The sequence below is a fragment of the Pinus tabuliformis genome, chromosome 6 (genome assembly GCF_031772625.1).
Source record: "Pinus tabuliformis cultivar Carrire ecotype Pingquan chromosome 6, CPIR1, whole genome shotgun sequence".
Taxonomy (NCBI): Eukaryota; Viridiplantae; Streptophyta; class Pinopsida; order Pinales; family Pinaceae; genus Pinus; species Pinus tabuliformis.
The window spans coordinates 1,431,233,553-1,431,249,293 of NC_142292.1; the positions used below are offsets into that span (position 1 = coordinate 1,431,233,553).

Below are 15,741 nucleotides of genomic sequence, written 5' to 3' on the forward strand. Positions count from 1 at the left end.
CTTGACCAATACCCAAAACATCTTCATCTCCATGACCCTCGTGGGGTCCTTTGTCACCCATAATGAATCAAACTTCGTAGCTTTTGGTAAGTCAGCGTCTTGTAGAGGGAATTGGCAGTCTTCTCAAAGCCTCCAAGCAACTAGGGAAATCAACAACAATAGTCATGCATAACAGAATGCCTTAACCTATCACGCACTTCATGAAAATTGAGAAAACATTATATACAATGGTATTGCGCCAATTCTAGTGCACTCCCTTAGAACATTGGGTCGTAATTAAAATTACTGGCACCGGAACCTCATCTACACGAAACTTCCTCATGACCTTACAAGACAAGATCTGCGTGGAAAACTGCACCACCTTTTCTATCATAGAGTGGATGGAATATCTGCGTGAATTCCTTACTAAGCCAAACTCGCTCTTCATTTTGTCTGTGAGTTGCTTTTCCTTAGTCTTTCCTCCAAACTCCTTGATAGGATCCACCCCTTGGTATGGCAACCTTATGATAAGGTGGATTAGCATATCCATAATGGGATGGGTTCTCCAACCTAGAGACACCCATCATGTACTAAGGTAAGCAATTTCTGAATGCAAACTGTATTGATATTCATCCTACTAAAATGTGGCACCCACAGCATGTTCAACAACCCCACCTTCTCAACCGTCGCGACCCATTTCATTGGCTCGAGTCACGTCACTCCGGTCTCCTCATAATAGATTTTTTATAAATACCTTTTTGGTGCCAGCTAAGGGAATTTCTCATGATCTTCCAGATCCCAATCTTCCATCTTTAGCATAGGAATGCGCCCCAAGAACACACCTTCAAATACCACCTTCTCTAGCAGCAAGGGTGTATAAATCATAAACTTAGTGGTATCTATATCTTTTAGTACCTTCACTTTTCATTTTAGTGGAGGAATATAATTTGGGAGCCTAGTTATAGGCTCACCCTCTTCAATGTCTAGTTCCTCAAGACCTCCACGAAACTCTTCTTCATCTAGATCAAGGGGTTCATGCGGCTATTTTGACTTGTCCACTTTCCCCTTTTGGCGAACCTTAGTGGGGTTTTTCCTTAGTGATTATCTCACCAGACTGTGGTTTCTTTTGCTTCTTCTCAATAGCAGACGACTTAGGCCTAGGAAACCTCAATGCCGTAGGTAGAAAAGGTGTTTCTTCTACTGGCTATGTGACTTCAGTGGTTGCAACTTCAAGGGTAGCGACTTTAGAACAAACAGCTTCTATAGCATTAGTGGATGTCGTTTTCTCCAATAAATCCTCATGGAATGCTTCAAGTGCATTAGCTAACCCTAGATGTAAGAAAATATCTTCCCAATCGGACTGGTTCATAGACTTAAGGCACAAAATCTCACAAGCTTTTTTTATAGGTGATTTCAAATTCAAATATGACTGTTCCCTCGAAATATCTACCATAAATGCATCTTTGGCGGTAGATTGCCAAAGATGTGCACCATAAATGTAGCCTACCTGCTCATCTTAGTGGAAACTTGACCATCCAATCATCTAGAGTGCAGCCAATGGCTATTTTTTTACTCTGTTGCATGGCACCAACCTCCATGGTTCAACCATCCTTGTACAGCTCCTCCTGGCGCACTTCTTGCTTCCATCATGCAGCCACCTTACTTCGTTTTTCCACTTCTTGGGCAGTGTAGCATATAGTGTTGTACTTCCTTGCAGTTGCCTAGAGTACTAAGATATCTCGCCATCATGCATTCATTGCACAGGGGTAGAGTCCTCTTTATACAACTTCAAGCAACTTGCATTCACTGTACCCGAAAATAATTCCCCATTCAGCTTTGCGAGTTGAATTGTGCCATCAAGTATAATTTCCTCAACTACATAGGGTCCTAGCCAATGCATTTGAAACTTCCCAAGGAACTTTGTGAATTTTCTATCATAAAGTAGGACCAAATCATTCACTAGAAAGGTGTGCAGCTTAATATGTCGATCATGTCAAGCCTTCTCGCACTCCTTTTGCACCTGTTGGTGAAGTCCTGGTAAAATATGGTCTTCTTCAAGTTCCATCAACTATGTGGGGTTCTCCTCCATAGTCTCATGATTCTCCATATCAGTCAATGCTACAATCCACAGACTTGGCACAATATACTCCATGGGACTCACAACCTCTATCCCATAGACCAACCTGAACGGATTTTTTCCTGTTAACTTTTTACACATCATCCTATATGCTCATAGGACCGCGAGTATACGTACATCCCAATCATTCCTCTATGCATTGTAGACCTTTATCAATGTGCTCTCTAGGATTTTATTGAATGCTTCTACCATACGGTTAGCTTGAGGATGATAGGGCGTACCCTTTTGATGATAAACCTAGAATTCTTCAAGCATCATGGAAACTATTTCATTTAAGAAATGTATACCCCTATTGCTCATCAGTATCTTGGGACACCCAAACTAAGTCAATACATACTCAAACAAGAACTTTGTAGTTTTAGTAGCACAACAGTCTTTGATTGGTTGTTCTTCAACCCATCTCATTAAATACTCAGTCACAGTAATAATGTACCGCAATCTCGTCTTCTTCCCTAGTGGCTATATCAAACCCACCAAATCAATCACCCATTTTTCAAATACCTGTAACAAGATCAGTAGGTTTAAGGGCAGTTTGTCCCTTCTCAATGGCTTCCTTGTTCACTGACATGCATCACATGCCTTGCAATATGCCTTAGAATCCTTATGCACTGCTAGCCACCAAAATCCTGTGCGTAGAATCTTCTACACGGTTGTTGTTCCTGCATAATTTCCTCCTGCCACTCCTCCATGTGCTTCAATGAGGATTTTAGATCTTTCAAACTCTAGGACATATTGGCACAGTATTTCTTCAGTGCCCATTTTATACAAGTTCCAAGCTATTACAGAAAAATCAGTGTCACAGACCACCAATTCCTTTTTCTATTGTGTAGAATATCCTTCTGGGGCTATACAAGTGGTTAAGAAATGAATTATGTCTGCAAAATGATCATCTACGACACGTAAAACAAAGATTTTTGGATCCGACAATCCTTCTTCCAAACTAGTGGGTTCCTCACCTGTGTCAATTCTGGATAGATGATCTGGTCTCGCATTTGATTGATCGAGCTTCACAATCACCTAAAAATCATATTCCTAAAAGATAAATAACCACCTATAGATCTTCCTCCCCAACACAGGCTTGTTGATCAGGTACTTGAGAGCATAGTGATCTGTATACATCTTGAATTGTCCGCCCAACAGGTAATGTCGAAACTTGTGGACCGCGTACACCATTGCAAACCCTTCGTGCTCTGTAGTTGAGTAGTTCTTCTCAACCTTTGATAAATTCCTGCTCGTGAAGGCTATGGGATGATCAAGTTCACCTTCGGTTGGATGGGTCAATACCACACCTAACACAATCTAGGAGGCATCCACATGAACATGAAATTCTTTCTTCCATTCTGGAAACACAAAATGGGCACAATCACCATCTTTCCCTTTAACACATCCAGACCGTGCTGGAACTCCTCATCCCAGTAGAAATTCACATACTTCTTCAATAATTTCTTTGGCATTTCTAAATTGACAATAAGGGTCTACCATTAATCCTTGTTTACACACCACATGGCCTAGCAAGATCCCGTAAGGCACACAAAAGATGCATTTATTCAAATTCAGGGCAATCTGGTATTTGCGACAAGTAACCAACATAAGGTGCAAACTTGCTACGATATTTTGGTGCGATATTAATCTGATGGTATCCTGAAAACTCATCATTGAATGAATAGGCTTCCTTCCCTCCAACATTCTCCAAAAATTCATTTGTAAATGGCATTGGAAAGGGGTCATGAATGCATGCATCATTGAGCTTTTTTAGATATATGCATATCCTAATTTCATCTTGTTGTTTCTTTTCCTAAACAAACATAGGGCTTACCCAATCAGACTCTTCCACTGGCTCAATGATTCCGACCTCCAGTGTTTTGTCCAACTCTTTGCACACCTTTTCCTTATACTTGAGATTTAGATGGTAAGGTCTCTATTTCATAGGCTTCACATTATGCTTTAAGGTGATCTTCATTACACCTAGATCCCCTACTATTACTTTCAGGTCCGAGAACTTCGTAGGAAACAAGCCCTGGCATTCACGCAATAGTTCCAAAACATTATCAGCTGTATCTTCATCCCAATAATCACCTATATTTGCAAACTTACGTTGCACATCGATTCCAATGTTTACTTTCTTGGTTTTCAGAGGTTCTATTATATCAGGGTTCGCTACTTTGGGTCCTTCAACCTCGCACTACCCTTCGGTCTCTGGAATGTTGATATTCCATGGATCCTCTTCTTCTTCTGCAGTCACATTGTAGCATTCCAGTGCGTGGTGCATTTGTGTATTCCATTCTGACTGAACCCATTCTACTGTCTCCTCTGCCATCCTGAAGATTGTGGCCTTAATCTCCTAGAGGGCTTCATAAATATACTTAAGCCCATCCTCAAAGCTAAAAGTTAATAAGAAAATTTCCTCAGGATATCCCATTCGATTTTCCCATGGCGTAGCTCCGTTTCCAAGTACTAGTTCATCGGAATAGTATCTAGGGTGTGACAAAAGATATGTACCCATTCTGGTTGAGGCTCCTCCCCCCAAGCTTTAGTCCATTGCGCCAAATGCTCGTGTGTATCATCTTTGCTTGAATATTTCTCTGTCATGTGGGTATTCGCATACCCAAACCTTAGCTTCATCATTAGATTGTATTCTTTCTAATCAACGAATCTATACTTATGCGTACCCCACCAATAGGCTGGTGTAGCTCATAGTGCCAGCTCAAGTGCCTAGAATCAATGCTCTTCTGGCACCTCCATTTCAAACTTATCCAAAAATAAACTAATATCATTTCTGTCATCATAATGAGGAAGATTTCTTACCTCTGTGGAGACAAACCGAAGTGATTTTGTCATCATATTGCAGTGTAGCATTGAAACTTCGTGCAGCCTATTTTGCTAGTGCTCAAGTTCTCCATCTGAATATGAGGTACGAAAGCTATCTCTATCCCACGTATTTTGTCCATCTATAGTGGGATTGATCCAATATTCATCACATGCAGTGATCTTGTATAGTTGATCCAAATCATCTTCCTCTTCATAGTTGCAAACTGGTTCAGTGTAGCGCACTCCTTCAACAACATCTAGTACTACAATAATGCAGAGTGCCTTCTTCTCAAAGGTCATCCTTCACCTCTTCAGTTTAATTACTGCATCCATGTCGAAGGCCCATTCAATTCTTAATATTGAAAGGTAAGGGTTTCTGTCATCCACTATTTCAATGACTTCAAAGTCGGCCAACGTGCTCGCACCCTCAATATTGATTATTACCCCATACAGGCATCCCATAGGAATGATCTTCCATTTATTGGCCATACGTAGCGGTATAGGATACTATTGTAGCACAAGCCTCCCAATCTCTTCCCATGTTGGCTTGTGCAATACTTTTGCATCAGATCCCAAATCTAGGATGACTTGATCCATTTCATATTCTCCAATCTACGCAGTTAGCCTCATTTCGCGCCCTGCCCACTTCTTATGCTTACCCAATTTCCTTGCAGGGTGTTGTTTGAGAGGAGTACTAATTTTACCCACATAGTTTTCATTTAGCTCCTGAAGCCCTTCCACTACCTTCCTATCCCACAACAACTTCACACAGGCTTTCAGAAAAAGTAGCCAATAGTGAGGGATCCATGTCCTATGCTTCATTGTTTCCATCTAGTTTTTCCTGACTCCCCGATGTAGAAGCCTCAGCAAAGTTTTTCTTGGCTTCCATGAAAGTTTCTTTAGCCCTGTCGAGATCAAATCCAAGTTCTTTTCTGGCAGCCTTATGGACCCAACCTTCGGTCTCTGGCTACTTTCATTTATATTCTATTATGGCAATACCACTTCATGTCATGGTATTAATGCTATGGTCCTCTTCATGAGGCTCCACCCTCATCATCTGTATACTTTGTGTGGTAGTCTGTTTCTTTTTCTCCTGCATCTTGGTTATTAGCAGCAGGAAATATTCAATCACATGGTTGAACTGTCTACAATACTGATAGGATGGATGTGTCAAGTTCTAACAGTCACATGAAAAATGATCAGCCTCTCCACAGTTGTAGCATATAACTTTTCTGTGACCTCTTCTAGCCCCTCCTTCTCTTCCTCTTCCATGGCCCTAGAATCCCCTGTGTCTTGATCCCAAGGCTGATTTTCTTCTTGCACTCGATATGTAGGCATTGGATCCATCATCAATTTGTAGCTTTGACAATGTTTCTCATCATGCCTGACTGATTTACGGAAGGTACAAAACAATTGTTGTGGAGTCTATACAAACTTTTGCAAAAGGTGGCAATGGTCAGTCACGTGCTTCCTAGCTATCTTGAAGATAATGCACCATAAGGGTAATCCTGTGCTTATTCTTGCAATATTCTTAGGCCTCAATTGAATAGGACCTCCTCCACTTAGGTAATTCTAATAAACTAGATAGTGATCCTTATCATGTCCCTAATCTTTACATTTGATGCACCAAACTTCTACATGCACCTCAAGTTGAGCTTCGTTTCCTATCTTCAAACACTGAAACTCTGTGTGCAGGCTTGCCAATTGTGACTGAATCTGTTGTACTCCAAGTTTTGTATTCTATACTGGTGAGGCTTCCAACCTCATCGTGATCTCCACATCTTTTGTTTGTGTTCCTATTTTTTACTACGATAATGGCCATCTCAGATGAGGCAACAACAAAGCAATGTAGCAATCTTTGTGTTGATCATCCATGATATTCATATTAGCCTATCAGATCAGGTGCTTTAACCTCTGATCGAAGTCCCATGAGGACTCATTTACCCTCTGTTGTATTTCCTTAAACTCAGTTACAGACTATGCCTAAGACATGGGCTTTTTAAATTCATTATTCAGAGCCTGATAAGTCTCTACCATTGTCGTGCCCTATTGATCCATACAAAATTTGATATACCAAGTCAGTGCCCTATCTTGTAGCATTGTGACTAGCTATGCTTTCTTCATATTATCGTTAGTAATATGCTACGATTTCCACATAGCATCCATGACGAACCAAAATTGTATGAGGTCCTCACTTCCCACCCATTTAAATATTGGCATATTCATTGTGTTCTCCATGTTGAATGGTTGATATGGAGGTGGAGGTCGGGCTGGAGGTGTAGGTGTAGGTGTATGTGGCAAAGGTGGAGGTGGAAGTGGAGTTGATGGGTGGGATATCACCGGGATAGCCTGGGTAACTATCTGTAGCACTCTTTGTGGTGTTCTCAGAATAGTTCCTTCATTGTCACTATCAAGAGAACCTAACAACGGATTATATTTAGAGCATGATTCTTCATTTCTTCTCAAGGCCTTTCCACTTCACGTAGTCCCAAACATCAATGTAATGGCATAACCCACTTTTCACACAACAACATTTTAATCTAGGTCTTTAAAGAGTTTAAGTACTTACCTCTTGGTCCCTTGAAGAACCTATGCTCTGCTTCACTATAGCTTATGGTCATATCAATCACAAGTTTAGTGATGAATCCTCCTAAGATACTATCAACCAAGTGATCAACAACCTGTGCGATGTTATTTTCTAAAGCTTCCAAGCGCTTCACAAGTTCTGGAGTCCACAAAATAGGGTTGTCAAGCCTCCACGTACCCAGACTATTCACTAGTCTAGACATCCACTCATGAAACTCACAAGGGAAGAAACAGAATAAGGCTTAAATCTCATTTGTGTATAGGTATCTATTCAACCACTATTTGTTGGATAACCATGGGTTTCTATTCTCCTAAGCTAAAAATGCGTGCAACTTCTTATCGATCCACTTTTCGACTTCTTTCTTAGTATGGAACCACTTATTCAACATCACACATTCCTCATATATATATTGTTCCTGGAAATAGTACCATTTGTTAGCTTGATGGGGCCTGACCCAGGTTTAGCATTATATGTGCCAACCAACAAAACCCTAACTACTAGCCCTTTTGGCAAAAACCTGTGTCGTGCAGGTTGTAGCATCACCTGAAGTAGTATTTGGGGATGACAAAACTAGGTTTCTGTATCCAGAGGCTTGTGTGATAGGTTCCTACAGTACTTATGGCTAAGATTTACCTTCGCGCATCTTTAACCATTTCGAAGAGACAATTACTGTAAATGCACTTAAACAACGTGCAGATATTCGTGAAGGTCCTTAATTATCCTTAACATGCATAAATATTATATATATACTATTTTTGAGCAGAAAATAAGCATTAATTCATGTAAATAATAACACAAAGCAAAGATACATAAACTTGCAGAAGTAAGAAATAATACAAAGATATATCCAAATTGGCCCAAAAGCATCTTTATTGAGTATAATCGTTCAATTACAGACTTATTTTCCCTGTGCACTCAGCTGCAGGGGTCCGTACACTTAGCCTACAGAGTTACCAAGGTCTTCATGCACTCATCTATAGGAGCCTTACCCCTTCGCCTAAGTACAGGAAACAAACCTTTCTTGCCATAGCTTCTTGCCCAGTACAATTATTCTTCTCAAAAGTTTACTTCTCCAGAAATAAACCTTTCACCTAAGTACAGGAAACAAACCTTTCTTGCCTTAGCTTCTTGCCCAGTACAATGATTCTTCTCAAAAGGTTACTTCTCCAGATTCACTATGACTCATCTATATATATCTTTTTTCTTACAATACAATGGATTGCAGACCATGGGCAGGTCTCAAAAACCTCCTATCAGCTACCCACCTAAGGGACTAAAGACCCTTTTCCTCATACTAGCTTCACACTCCGCTTCCACATTGCGTGGAGACTTTACACTTTATACAAAAATATATTAACTTTTACTCTGACCCGAGGGACCTTATCCCAACAATTGTTGATTTTTGTCGGACAGATTAACAAGGCTTTAATATAAATCACCAATAACAAACATATCATTTTCTGGGAAACCTTCATCCCCTTGTGTTAGATTAAATAATTCACTACCAATGTTTTGAAACAAGGTATGGCGATTTAGGGTAGATACTTCTGAAAAAAAAAATCCTTAATGATCATATATGTCTACAACTGAAGTCTATGCAAATATAAATCCTCTTCTAAAATAAAGATTCGTCCATAAAACTTGATCAAGTATCATCATACAATTAATTAGGAACATGGTTATCAAGATAATATTTATCCAAGGGTTCAATATGATCAAAGGGTTTAAGATTGAGAGGTTGATTAACAAGAATCTAAGATGAATGATTGGTAGGATAGGTAGAATCTTCATCTTAAGAAAGAGAAGAAAGAGAAAGTAATTACTCATCAATGGGTTCATAAGCATTAGCAATAGTTGTTGGATCAGATTCGTGGATTTAATTTTCATATTGCCCTTTTTGAAGAGGAACAACACAAGGTAGAGAAAAAGGAGGAGAACAAGGAATGAAAGGAGTTGAAGATTCCTCCCTTGAAGGTTGTTATACCTCTTGGAAATGACCATCAGACAGATTTGATTGAAAATAATTCCTTGAGATCTTAACCAAGAACTGAAACTTCTCATCCAAACATTCCCAATCCACATCTTCGCCAAGAAACTCATAACACATGTGGAGAAACCGATCAATGAACTCTTTTAAAGATTCATTTTATTTCATCCTAAGTTTATCAATTCTATCACAAAAATATGGATAATCATACTTGTCAAAGAGACGTCGAAGCACATTAACCTGTTATTTAAAGGAATGGATAGAAGTATTTAGTAAATGGTAACATATTTTCTTTGCACGACATTCCACTGTGAAGGTAAACAACTGAGAAATAATATATTCAAAATAAAATCCGCTTAAAAAGACATAATTGAACAAATTCCACCACAAAATCAAGAATGGTTGTTGGACCCTTTCCGTTAAACTTCAATGTGACACGTTATGTAAAAATTCCATGGGGATTGAAAGACACAAAAATTTTAACAAACACCTCTAGATTATGGTTTCGAATGAAATTATCCATTAAGATAAGAGATTTAAATAGACTTTATAGGCTGAAATTGTCATCCAGACCCACTTCTAGTGCCAGGATGTTGACAATGTTGGATGTTTCTTGTTATCACCTAAATGATCACCCAACCATTTCTAACTAGGTGTATCCAAATACACCATGCAGGATTAATTTTACCACAGTAAAATCACTCTCACCATAGGAAATAATTACGTAAAATATTTTTATTAAATTATTTCTGTTTAAAATCAAAGAACGCCATGAGAACAATTGAATAATTCATTATTTTCTTAATTCTCTCTAATAATAATTATTAAAACATTATTCGATAATTATTGCTTAATACATTTGACTAAATCACTTACGAATAATTAAATAAATCAATATTTATTTATTATTCCTTAATTTTATTTTTGGAATATTTGTTAAATCACTATTTAATAATTATTTCAAATCCACACCTTTCTTAATCCTTCCAAAGTGTATTAATAAATCCTTTTATCTGTTAATTATTTTAACCATTTTCTAAATAAAGATATTTGACTATTTTGAATATATTTTCCCTCTCCAAAAAATATAATAAAGTATTCCTAATGGTTAGATCTTGATTTGGTTATTAATATTTTGTTATTTTCCAATTTCTAATCTAGCCTAATACTTTGTTATAAATAAGCGAGGATTTCATTCATCCTTCACCATGATCACTATCATCGTCACCATTATTATCTCATGCCATTTGAGCTCCCATTTCAGTTCTATCATGTTTTGGGTTTTCTGCATATTGAGAGAGAGAAACGGATCACTGAAGAAAAGGACATCAAAGGACCCATCCCATAGAGGGTGATTTAGAAACCCTTGTTGTAAATCTTCTTCACCATGTGTTATTAATAAAAACATTATTCATTTAAAGTCTTGTTCTATTAGGTTATTGCATCAGTTATTTCTTGTTGTTCCATGTTTTGGATTGCATATAATCTATTTGTTGTAGGGTTTTCTTATTTTTTCATTGCAAATCCGAAATGTAAACAACCTCATCTTATTGCTAGGGTCACTTGTCACCAGTGATTTAAGTGAAGCATTTTTGGTAGAGTTGCTAATAATTTTCATACTAAAAAATGGCAACTCCACTGATGTAGTAACTCATATCCTTGGTGACTCTCATTTCATTGGTTTCTAGTATTTTCTCTAGCTATTTTTAGCCTCTCAATTTCTATTTTTAGATCTCCCTTCTTCTTCTTTTTCTGGAAAATGTTTTGGATTCTATCTTCAAGTCATAGGGACCAGTTGAGCATGAGATGACACAATCAGGGAGAGATCTTCCGATTGAGATTCCCAAGAGAAAAATGAACTTTTTTGGCCCCTTTTCTATGTTCTACAATGCACGTTTTGGCTAGTTTTCCACATTCCAATGTAATTTTCAGGTCAGAATTTGCATTCTACATTTTCTCATAAATTTTCATATTTGTCGACTATGTTGTGTGTGTACTAGAAAGGGTTCTTGTTCTTTTTAGACTCACCCCTAGGCCTATATTCCTTTAGTTATTTCTCATTGGGGAAGAAAAATTCCCCTACGGTTTAGAATACACCTCCATCATTTAGGAAGAGATTTTTTAAGTTGAGGAATCTAGTGTACAACACTTTTAGCCTCTGATTACTAGGGTTTTGTCTGCTCTTTTACAAACCTATTAGATATTTTTCTCCATAATTTTAGTCCCTCTAGATTTTGGTGTTGCCTTTCTCCCTTAGGATCCCCTTGAGTGTCCTAGGTTTTCAGAGCTTCTTACCTATACTTTGCATCATTTTTCACCTCTGATTTTTGTTTTTTGTCTACACCATTTACTGTAGCTTAGTTCCTTTATATCATAATGCCTTAGACATTAGATACTTTGGCTATTTATGTGTCTTTGAGTAGCTTGTTTGCCGCATCTTTTTTAGCTTCTTGTTAGCCTTCCTGGGTGGGGATTTGTGTGCTTGCATTTTTTGTTCATTTTACTCTCCATTTTTAGCATTATTTACAGTTTTTCAACACTTTATTTTCAGCAGCACATGGCATCATAAAACATGCTCACTTAACTCATCCACTTTGTTATCACAAAATCACTACTGAGGGCTGCAACTAAGCAAGATTTCATGTAACTCTTTCAACCTAACTTTAGATCAAAGATTAGCCTCTTTGATCAGAGAGGGCTCTCTCACAAACTCCTAATAAAAATCCTTCACAACAACAGATGGCTAACTCTTTACTCATTCATGAAAGCTAAAGCTGGTTGGAAACATATCAAACTGGTTCTCATTGGGCTATGGAGTCTCATATACTAAGTAAACAAGAAAAACATAGTCATTTCATGGAAGTCAAGGCTCTTTGCATTACATGTCAAACATAATCCATCAAAACCACAGCTTGCCAAACACACAGGAAGTCAGAGCATAAGATTATGAATTCTGAGTGATTTTGTTACAACAAGGCTGTAAAAGAACATAAAATATAAAACACCATCATTATATTTGAACACAATAATCCATCGAGAATCTTGAGAAGAAATCAACACTGTTTTACTATTACTGTCACAAGTCTTACAATGGCCCAAAACAACTCTGTTTTTGTATAAAATATCCAACCCCTTCTACATCTCCTATTGATCCATATATAGGCAAACAAGCTTAACCACCTCGAGCTTCCTCCTCCAGCATGAGGGGAGCCTCGAAGGTGGCTATTGACTATCCCTATCTAGTGCATAACTAATTTATTAATTACAAAATGTCTAAACTGAAATCACAAATGGTTTTCATTTAATCAAAATCCTAAATCTTTGCTCCTTGTCGCATGATGCTTTTCTGGCTATTGACACATGTCCTTTGGCTGCTTGGGTTAAGATGGCTGAGCTACAGATACAATGAATACTGACTTTGGATGCTTGAAAGCGCTGATGGCTCATTAACTTACCAAAAGACGTGCTCCTATTTTAACGGTCTCTGTCTCCCAACATTCTCCTAAAGTGTAGCAACATGTTCCCAAATCTTTTAACAACCCCAGGTATGAAATACTACCATGTTTTTGAATGTGCTGTAGATGGTATTGATAAACAGATATCTCTCTTCCACAACTCCCGCTCACAGTATCACACTAGCTGCTCTGCGCTTTAAAATCATCACCTACAGCAGTTTAGTAGCGCGCTACGAAACTGCTGTGTGATTTTAGAAAACACAGTCTTCTTCACTGGTTTCTGCTAACACTGTGCGTATGGCTGCATTTTTTCCAACAGTGGCATCCAATGAAACTTGTAACACATCAAGAAGTCACTCCATCCCTCTTACTTTATCAACAACTTGAATTGCACGCTGAACTTGTGATATTGCCAAACCTGTGAAATAGGCCGTTACTTCTGGACTGAATCTATCCTTGATATGCTTTATACTCTGAGGTAGTTGCCTATTTAAGAGCAACAGCTAAGCCAGTTCTGGTATGATTGTGAGGACCACCTTGAAGACCAGGGAACACAGCTGCGTTAATCCTTTCCTCATAGTCATACTTAACCTCTTGCCCCTGCTTGTTGATTTCTTTGATGCCCTTTCCATAAAACATCATTGCACCACGAGGACCACGGAGTGACTTGTGTGTAGTAGTAGTCACTACATCTGCAAACTCAAAAGGAAATGGAACTACACCAGGTGCAACAAGTCCGCTTATGTGTGTCATGTCTGCCAACAACACAGCATTTTTGCTTGTCACAAACCTTGCGCATCCGAGCATAGTCAAAATGGTGTGCATAAGCACTAGCAACAATGAGTTTAGGCCTGAATAGGACCGCACTTCTCCAGCTGGTCATAATCAATATAACCTGTAAATTCATTCAATCTATGAGGCATTGTTTCAAAGAGGATTGAAACTGCTGAGATCTTTTTAAAATCGGTCTGGTAACCATGAAACAGATGGCCTCCATGTGAAAAAAAATAAATCAAGTGCCAGGATACGATCATGTGGCTTCAATAAAGCAATGTAAACTTGAAAATTAACCGGATAGCCTGACAAGGGTTGTTCATTAACTCCCCATTTATCTGGATCCAAAACAAATGCTTCCAATGATCTTTTTTTGACATAATGACTCTGTCATGTCAATGAATTCATTTCCTTCACTGTATTTATTTGTCATGACTAATCCTACAGCCTGCATGACTGATAATGAAGTCAAGTTCTCTGAAGGAATAAGTTCAAGACTCTTCCATTGTCGATTCTGGAGAAAATTCCTCCTCGTCCTTAACATAAGGCTCAAATGAATTCTACATGATAGGATCATTCAATCTCTCGTAAGCCGCAGCATTGAAATGTGAGCAATCTTCTGGCGAAAAATAGACACCCGCTGCCCAAATCGAAATACATACTCTGTATTCTAGTAAGCCAACGCCTTGGCCGCTACTGCCATCGCTTGGCTTTCATGGATCCAAACTTCTTCCCTGGCTTACCGAGACTTGTCTGGAATTCATGTAATGTCAACAAATATAGAGAAACCCGTGAGAAAATGGAGGTGGTGTCATTGCATCATGGGAATCAAAATGGACTTTTAGTATGATGCAGATCATCATTTATTTGATCCTCAATAGTGAATTCTTCATATAGACGATCATCCATTAGCATGAAACCACTAACCATGCTCTATGTTGTCTGCTGGATACGGCTCCTGGCAAAGATAGATGATTGAGCGCAGATGAAGGATCTCCAGAAATGGGAAGTTGATAATGTTGGGGAATCCAGACCTATACACGCCCTTGTTCACCATTGAAAAATTCCGGCAAAACAGTCCCAACAACGCAAATCAGATGCACAAAAGAAAGAGTTGAGATATCTTGTGTCAAAGGTTGAAATTTGTCTTCCTCCATTTGTGCATGAACGTAATGATCTATAACATCCAGCAATTCCACAAACACAATCCCAACATCTAGCGCGCTGTTGTAGAGGCCATGTGTCATACAGTTAACACGTATGTTGTCACTTGTCCATAATCGGTTTCACCCACATGCAAGACTTTTTGTGAGTTGGCTCATTACTCTTTTGCTGGCCGCATACATGGTACCAGAAAATATCTACAACACCAACAACCGATGAAATGAAAACAATGCTTCCCCTTTTTAATGCTTTTGGTAGAGAATGTGACAGCTGAGACATATGATAAGCTGATTCAACGTTGATAGACATAAGGAATGCGAAATCTTCATATTTATACCGACATTATTAATCAACATATTGAGTTTCCCATTGCAAAATGAAAAACATCTTTCACTCAACTCCTCTTGTGCTGAACGAGATGATAAAATATAGACTATACCATCAAACTGCAGCCCAGATTCCTTTTACTGAGTCAAACATTCATTAAAATCCTTCAACTGACACAAGGTAATGGTAACTTGGAATAAGTCAACAAACAGAAGCCTTCTCATAACCGATTCTGATCAAGCATTGATTTAAAAAAAAAAAAACACGGTTTTGAGACTTGAGTATGAAACAGGGTTTTGATGGAACTTCGTTGGTGATCATGAGAACCTACCACAACAACTATGAGCGCAAAGCAAAATTACCACTGGAATGTTCCCCTTCAATGGAGTACAAGCCCACACAAAACAGCTTGACAAACCTCGTTTCCTGCAGTGTTTCCATCAATTCACTTTAAATATCCGTCATTTCCCAATTTCGCAGCGCAGCCAGTGCAAGGTCAGTGTTTTCGCTACGAAATCACTAA

The 15,741-nt window shown here is 38.5% G+C and overlaps 1 pseudogene; it reads right to left on the bottom strand.

Annotated features, from left to right (window-relative positions):
- Nucleotides 1-13,403: 13,403 nt before the first annotated feature.
- On the bottom strand, nt 13,404-14,271 carry LOC149264009 (serine hydroxymethyltransferase, mitochondrial pseudogene; annotated as a pseudogene).
- Nucleotides 14,272-15,741: the final 1,470 nt, after the last annotated feature.